Raw genomic sequence first — 7852 nt, 5'->3', positions numbered from 1 at the left:
TAGAACAAAAAAGCGAGCGAACAGTGCAATTTCTCACTAGTTGGTGGGAAATCCACAGGAACTTATCGTTTTAAAAACGGATTTTACGGGCTTACGTCAATGCCGGAGGAATTCCAAAAAGTAATTGATAATTTACTTAAGGAGTTCCCCCAAGCTAACGCGTTCATTGATGACATCTTAATTTCTTCAAAAGGAACTAAGATCGAACACAGCGCGTTGGTAAAAAAGATATTGAAAAAGCTGGATATTTCTAATGTTGCATTAAAATTACGAAAATGTGAAAATGCGAAAGCAGAGTGCGAATGGCTCGGATTTCGAATTGGAGAAAGTGGTATCACACCCTTAGTAAGAAAAACACAAGCAATTGAAGACCTGAAAACCCCAAAATCTCGAAAGCAGTTGAAATCTTTGATGGGTTTACTACACAGTTTACACAAGTTTTTACCCAAACTCGCAGAATTAAGCGCACCGTTGAGGCCACTATTAAGTCAAAATAACGATTTTGTTTGGACCAACGTTTGCGAAAATGCATTCCAACATTTAAAATCGCTGGTGAAAAATATTGTCGAATTACGACACTTCGACATTCACCGGGAGACAAGAATTATTTGTGACGCTAGTCACGATGGTTTGGGGGCCGTGTTAGAACAGTATGGGGCATCCGGGTGGCATCCCATTTCGTTTGCATCGCGTTACCTTAATCCGGCTGAGAAAAAATACTCCACGAACGAATTAGAATTACTTGCGGTAGTGTGGGCTACGGAACATTTTCGAAATTACATATATGGCCGTTTGTTCACAGTTATTTCGGACCACAAGGCCCTGCTAACGTTATTAAATTCATCTCCGAAAGGAAATAAAACGTTTTTCAGCCGACTAACACGTTGGTACGATCGGTTAGTGCCGTACGATTTTAAAGTTGAACACAGACAGGGGTCTAAAATGGGAATGGCAGATTATTTGTCCCGGTTTCCATCTGCAGCGGCACCCGAGACCAGTCGTTACGATGAAAGTTTTATAGTAGCGAAAATTAAAATGATAAATGAAGCTCTAAATCCTAAGGCTCAAATGAAGCCTAGGGGTCAAAAAGTGAAACATATAAAACCAATACCGGCGGTAGATGGCGATCAGTCATGTCCTGATATAACGAAAATCGTCGCATCCAATGGGAATACAAGAACAATTGAATATGCAAATACTCACAGTGAGAGTAAACGCTCACTAGAGGGCGTGTTTGCATGCAACCGGCGGTTAACCAATCAGATTCAAGAGATTTGCATACCGGCGGAAATATGCAAATATCGAAGAAGAAAATTCAGACATCGATCTCACTACGCAATTTCAAGTCGCAAAATACAAGATATGAATAACATGAATAGTAAAAACTCAACAAATTCACCTGAAAAACATGATCAAATTACCTCTGCTATTTTAAATACATCAACCCATTCTGGAGACGTTAACCTTAATCTTGTGCTCAATCGTTTAAATCAACCCCCCAGTCTTAGTTCTGTCAGTTCGGACTCGGATGTTGAGTTAAAACCGCCCGAAATTATCGATCAGAAACAAACAAATTCGAAGAAATCAAATACTATAATCTCATTCCCTCATCAGTTTCCAGGATTATCCTACCCATTAGTACAGAGCGATAAATGGATTTACTCCATAGTACCGTCGGACGGTAAAATTGTCAGGAAATTGGAACATCCGGAAATTTTGAGCTTAAAGTTAGTCGAGGCTAATCTGGAGAAGGACCCCATTATGAAGACCATACGTGACGCGATCAGGGACAGAAACCCAAGAGCCAGAGAAATCATCACTAAACTAGGACCATATTACGCCCAACATTATAATGACTTCGCAGTACGGGAAAATTGTCTGTGGATGGATGGTCGGTTGGCCATACCTAAGGACATGTCTTCAGCAGTTCTCAACCGCCTACACTTTCAGCACCATGGACGAGACAAGATGTTCGCTGCCGCAAAGGATGTGTGGATCCCTTTAATGCACCGAAATATTGCCGCAACAGCAAAGTACTGTAAAAGCTGCGTAGAAGCAGGTAAAAATCTCAAACCAGATATCCCGAAACGTGATATTGGGGAAACGTATGTACCTAAAGAACCAAATGATTTGGTCCAATTAATTTTCTGGGGCCCAGTCAATTATGTAAGGGGTAGGAAGAAATATGTACTCGTAGCAGTAGATACTTTTTCGCATTGGCCATCAGCGTATATATGTTCAAGTAACAAATCTAAAAATGTATTAAAGTTCCTAAGGAAGTACATAAATACTCATGGACACCCAAGGAAGTTGCATATGGATCAGGCAACGGGGTTTTTCTCGAATGACATCCAAAGTTTCTGTAACTATGAAGGTATTGAACTAATCAAATCTCCAGTTAAGGATCATCGCGCAACGGGAATGGTCGAAAGAACGATTGGGTCGATAAAAAATTACGTGCTCACTTATCTCCAGGAAAATCAAAATTACAAATTTGGGGAAATGATATCTCGAGCGCTCAGCGCTTTACGTTTTCTGCCACATTCTAAAACTAAATTAACACCCTTTGAGGTATATCATGGAAGAGAAGCAAATACGGCGTTTCGAAACTTAACAAAAACACCATCCTTGAAAAACCTAAATTGGAACAATGTTGTTAACCAGAAGCTATCTTGTTTAGACAAGGCGAGTAATCTCCCTGAGGTGGAGCTGACCCTGGATTGGGAAAAGAGAAGCGACCTAGTATACGCACCAGAGCAAAGGAAAACCCCAAGGATTTTGGACGATGATGAGATAAATGACAGGGATCCAAAGGCCACGGAGGTAGCAGATAAAGTTCCAAGGCCACCAGGATGGCTAAAACGGCATAAGACAAGCTCCACAACAGTCTACCAAAAGACAGGAAAAACAGACCCAAAGGATCCAAGGAGGTATAAACGTTTACCATTGAAAATCGAAAAATTAACTGATCATACTGTGAAAATGGAAAAAGGGTCGTTATTAAGACGAAGTGGTGTTTCTTTTAGAACGGCGGCTGAAGAAAGCCAAATCAGGGATATGAACGACGCGTGCACCCCGGGTCCTAGCAAGTACCGAAAAAGCACCCCGGGCCCAAGTGAAAACGGAAAAAGCACCCCGGGTCCAAGTGAGCCCGCAAAAAGCACCCCGGGTCCGAGTGTACCCACAAAGTTCAAAAGAAAGGCGGAGAAGGAAAAATCGCAATGGCAAAGGCGAAAAAAGCAGCAAAAACGAGGATCGTGGAATATAGCGAGGACGAGAGTGAGGAGAATGACATGAGCGATTGGACAGTCGAGGAGAACGAGGCGGCAAAGACTGCGGCGAGTAAGGAAGTAATTGAACCGTCGGACACGGTTACCACGCGAACGCCGAAAACCGTCGAAGGAAATCGAAAGAAAGGCGCAGAGGGGACAAGAAAATCAACGCGGCAGCGACGAGGCGTTGACAAAATGGGGGGTGTCATGATTCATCGCATACAACACAAGTAACATGACGCAGATCGAAAAGAAAAACCTAAATGAGAGGTTTGGCAAGTTTGCCTGAAAACTCAAGTTAAACTGACAATGATTTGTAACATGAAACTGCAAGGATAACAAATACAAGTTGATAAATTTTATTCAAGTTAAAATTTATTTGTGGTTGCCCGAATGAGATAGGGACCAGTTTTAAGTTTATGTAAGTGCCATCAATTGTTTTCTTTTCTGTCTGGAGACCTGCTCCGTTGACCTTGTGATCTCCAACGTCCGATCTGATCTGAAATAAAACAGTGCAGTTAGATTTGATGCCTAACAGTTGATCTAAAAATACAACTTATTCACAAACTTTTGATATTCCAAACGTACGACTTTAACAGCTTATTTTGATATCTAAAAATTGCATGAAAACTCATTATAATGGAAATTCATTATAATAAAAGATCTTTGGGTTTTTGTCAAGGAACTTGTGATAGAGTAAATTCTGATTTCAAATTTTGTCGGCATAGTCCTTTATAGAAAATTTGCTCCACAACAGACACTTAATAAATCAATTGCCTTTTTTACTCTTCAAAGTAGTTGTTGCCAAGTAGTACCTAATTTCCTTCCTCATTCACAGTACGTATCGGACGAGTCATGATATCACAGTGACCTTATGAACAGTTGGAACAAAGTTTTTGTGATGAATGTGAATGAACCTTAATGCAATTGTCATACGTTTTAACTCCACTTGATTTTAAATTTTTTTTTTCAATTAAAAAAAAAAAGAGAATTCTCCTAGTTGGCAATTAAAAAGATATCAAATCCCAAAACTCGAAATAACCCTCAAGTTCGAACGCGCAAGTTTTAAATACCTAAACGCTAGCCCCAAAAAAGATGACATTTCACCGTAAAATTTAAGCAAATTTCAAGCGTGGTATAATTGAACTAAAGCAATATCTGACTAGAGCATAATTGGGACACAAAATTGACCTAGTGAGTTAGAATATATTCTATTTCCGTAGATCAATTCGACGCACTAATTATTTTTTGATTAACTTGGTAACTTCTGCTGTGGAACTAATTACCTTTGCAATGACTAAAAACGTTGAAAAAAGTTTTAAATAAATTGACTTTTTTAATTTGCTCTCAATTTTAGAAATCTGAGATGTTTGATTTTTTCAATGCTCTAATTAATTCATGACTAAACGATTGCGATAACTTCAAAATGATTCAGAAAAATTTCAAAAATAAAGAGTCAAAAAAAATTTTAATCAAAAAATGAATCCTTTTAGTCAATGCAAGTTAACTAATTTTAGGCCAGAAGCTACCAATTTAATCAAATTTTCAATAAAGTTGACTTTTTTAAAATTAAACTGATAATTTGGCTCTTTTTTGATTCTTTGTTTTCAATTTAATGCTTTCAATCATTAATTATTTGAGTCTAAAATTGAAAGATCGAACAATCCAAACTTCTGAAATTGAGCCAAAATTGAGAGAAAATTGAGGAATACTAAACTTAAGATGGGCATATTAAATTTAAGATTAAAATGCTCATCTTAAATTTGATCGCAATTTGATGCCAAATTTGATCGTTAATAGCCATTTACGATCAAATTAAATTCCTGACATGTTTTTTCGAAAAAAAAAACACATTTGCTACTTGAACTCGGCCCGCTTTGTTTTCTAGAAAAAATTATACTGATTCCATTTCCCAAAAATAATCTCCAAGAGTCTCACGGCGACTTTTCCGTCTCATTTCAATGTTCTTTTGAGAAATTTATACCTATCGCAAAAAAAGTTTTCACTTGCTTTTGGGAGAAAAAAAATGTAATCTATTTGACCTTGATATAAATTATAGGAAAACCTTTTTTTATTGTTTACGCAAAATCAGATTTTAAGCGCCAAACTTTAGTATTTGGATTATTACTTTGTTTTTGAATTACATAAACACGAAATGGCGCGCTTGAAGACAATTTGTTTGCGAATGTCGCTCCTGCAGTTTTCCACGAATGGCGTGCCTGAAAATAAGTTGTCCAAGAATGGCGCAATCGAAAATCCAAAAACGACAATCAATAGGACGATATCTGAAAACCTCTTCAGACCGAAGAGATGCTTTGAAGACCGAAGAGATAACTGCTTGATGACCGACAAGATGCTTTGCAGACCGAAAAGATGACTGTCTGCACACCGAAGCCATGCTTTATAGATCGAAGAGATGAGTGTTTGCAGACCGAAGAGATGCTATGCAGACCAAGGCGATGACTGTTTGCAGACCGAAGAGATGCTTTGCAGACCAAAGAGATCACTGTTTGCATACCGAGGAGATGCTTCAAAGACCAAAGATATGACTGTTTGCAGACAGAAGAGATGCTTTGCAGACCGAGGAAAGGACTACTGGCAAACTGGAGAGGTGCTTTGCACGCCAAAGAGATGACTGCTTGCAGACCGAAGAGATAAATTGCAGACGACCGAAGCAATGACTGTTTGCAGATTGAAGAGATTCTTTGCAGATCGAAGAGATGACTGCTTGCAGACCAAAAAAAAGCTTTGCAGACCAAAGAGATGACTGCTTTCACACCAAGAGAAAAAATGCAGACCGAAGAGATGACTGTTTGCGGACCAAAGGGATGCTTTGCAGGCTGGAGAGATGACTATTTGCAAACCGAAGAGATGACTGTTTGCATACCGAGGAGATGCTTCACAGACCAAAGATATGACTGTTTGCAGACAGAAGAGATGCTTTGCAGACCGAGGAAAGGACTACTGGCAGACTGGAGAGGTGCTTTGCACGCCAAAGAGATGACTGCTTGCAGACCGAAGAGATAAATTGCAGACGACCAAAGAAATGACTGTTTGCAGATTGAAGAGATTCTTTGCAGACCGAAGAGATGACTGCTTGCAGACCAAAAAAGCTTTGCAGGCCAAAGAGATGACTGCTTTCACACCAAAGAGATAAATTGCAGACCGAAGAGATGACTGTTTGCGGACAAAATAGCTGCTTTGCAGGCTGGAGAGATGACTATTTGCAAACCGAAGAAATGACTGCTTGCAGAGCGAGCAGATGCTTTGCAGACCGAAGCGATGCTTTGCAGACCGAAGAGATCACTGTTTGCATACCGAGGAGATGCTTCACAGACCAAAGATATGACTGTTTGCAGACAGAAGAGATGCTGTGCAGACCGAGGAAAGGACTACTGGTAGACTGGAGAGGTTCTTTGCACACCAAAGAGATGACTTCTTGCAGACCGAAGGGATAAATTGCAGAATACCGAAGAAATGACTGTTTGCAGATTGAAGAGATTCTTGGCAGACCGAATAGATGACTGCTTGCAGACCAAAAAAAAGCTTTGCAGACCAAAGAGATGACTGCTTTCACACCAAAGAGATAGTTTGCAGACCGAAGAGATGACTGTTTGCGGACCAAAGAGATGCTTTGCAAGCTCGAGAGATGACTATTTGCAAACCAAAGAAATGACTGCTTTCAGAGCGAGCAGATGCTTTGCAGACCGAAGCGATGCTTTGCAGATCGAAGAGATCACTGTTTGCATACCGAGGAGATGCTTTACAGATCAAAGATATGACTGTTTGCAGACAGAAAAGATGCTTTGCAGACCGAGGAAAGGACTACTGGCAGACTGGAGAGGTGCTTTGCACACCAAAGAGATGACTGCTTGCAGACCGAAGAGATAAATTGCAGACTACCGAAGAAATTACTGTTTGCAGATTGAAGAGATTCTTTGAAGATCGAAGAGATGACTGCTTGCAGACCAAAAAAAACTTTGCAGACCAAAGAGATGACTGCTTTCACTCCAAAGAGATAATTTGCAGACCGAAGAGATGACTGTTTGCGGACCAAAATGATGCTTTGCAGGCTGGAGAGATGACTATTTGCAAACCGAAGAAATGACTGCTTGCAGAGCGAGCAGATGCTTTGCAGACCGAAGCGATGGTTTGCAGACCGAAGAGATCACTGTTTGCATACCGAGGAGATGCTTCACAGACCAAAGATATGACTGTTTGCAGACAGAAGAGATGCTTTGCAGACCGAGGAAAGGACCACTGGCAGACTGGAGAGGTGCTTTGCACACCAAAGAGATGACTGCTTGCAGACCGAAGAGATAAATTGCAGACTACCGAAGAAATGACTGTTTGCAGATCGAAAAGATTCTTTGCAGACCGAAGAGATGACTGCTTGCAGACCAAAAAAAAGCTTTGCAGACCAAAGAGATGACTGCTTTCACACCAAGGAGATAATTTGCAGACCGAAGAGATGACTGTTTGCGGACAAAAGAGATGCTTTGCAGGCTGGAGAGATGACTATTTGCAAACCGAAGAAATGACTGCTACCAGAGCGAGCAGATGCTTTGCAGACCGAAGCG

At 40.3% G+C, this 7852-nt stretch overlaps 1 protein-coding gene across 1 annotated transcript in view; it reads left to right on the top strand.

Annotated features, from left to right (window-relative positions):
• The window catches only part of LOC134843608 (TBC1 domain family member 30-like), a 551730-nt gene that overhangs the window by 297069 nt on the left and 246809 nt on the right, over positions 1 to 7852 (top strand). The gene's annotated exons all lie outside the window — the stretch shown is intronic.

The sequence above is a fragment of the Symsagittifera roscoffensis genome, chromosome 4 (genome assembly GCF_963678635.1).
Source record: "Symsagittifera roscoffensis chromosome 4, txSymRosc1.1, whole genome shotgun sequence".
Classification (NCBI taxonomy): Eukaryota; Metazoa; Xenacoelomorpha; order Acoela; family Convolutidae; genus Symsagittifera; species Symsagittifera roscoffensis.
The sequence above is the reverse complement of the archived record's forward strand: the minus strand, read 5'-3'. Positions and strand labels throughout refer to the sequence as shown.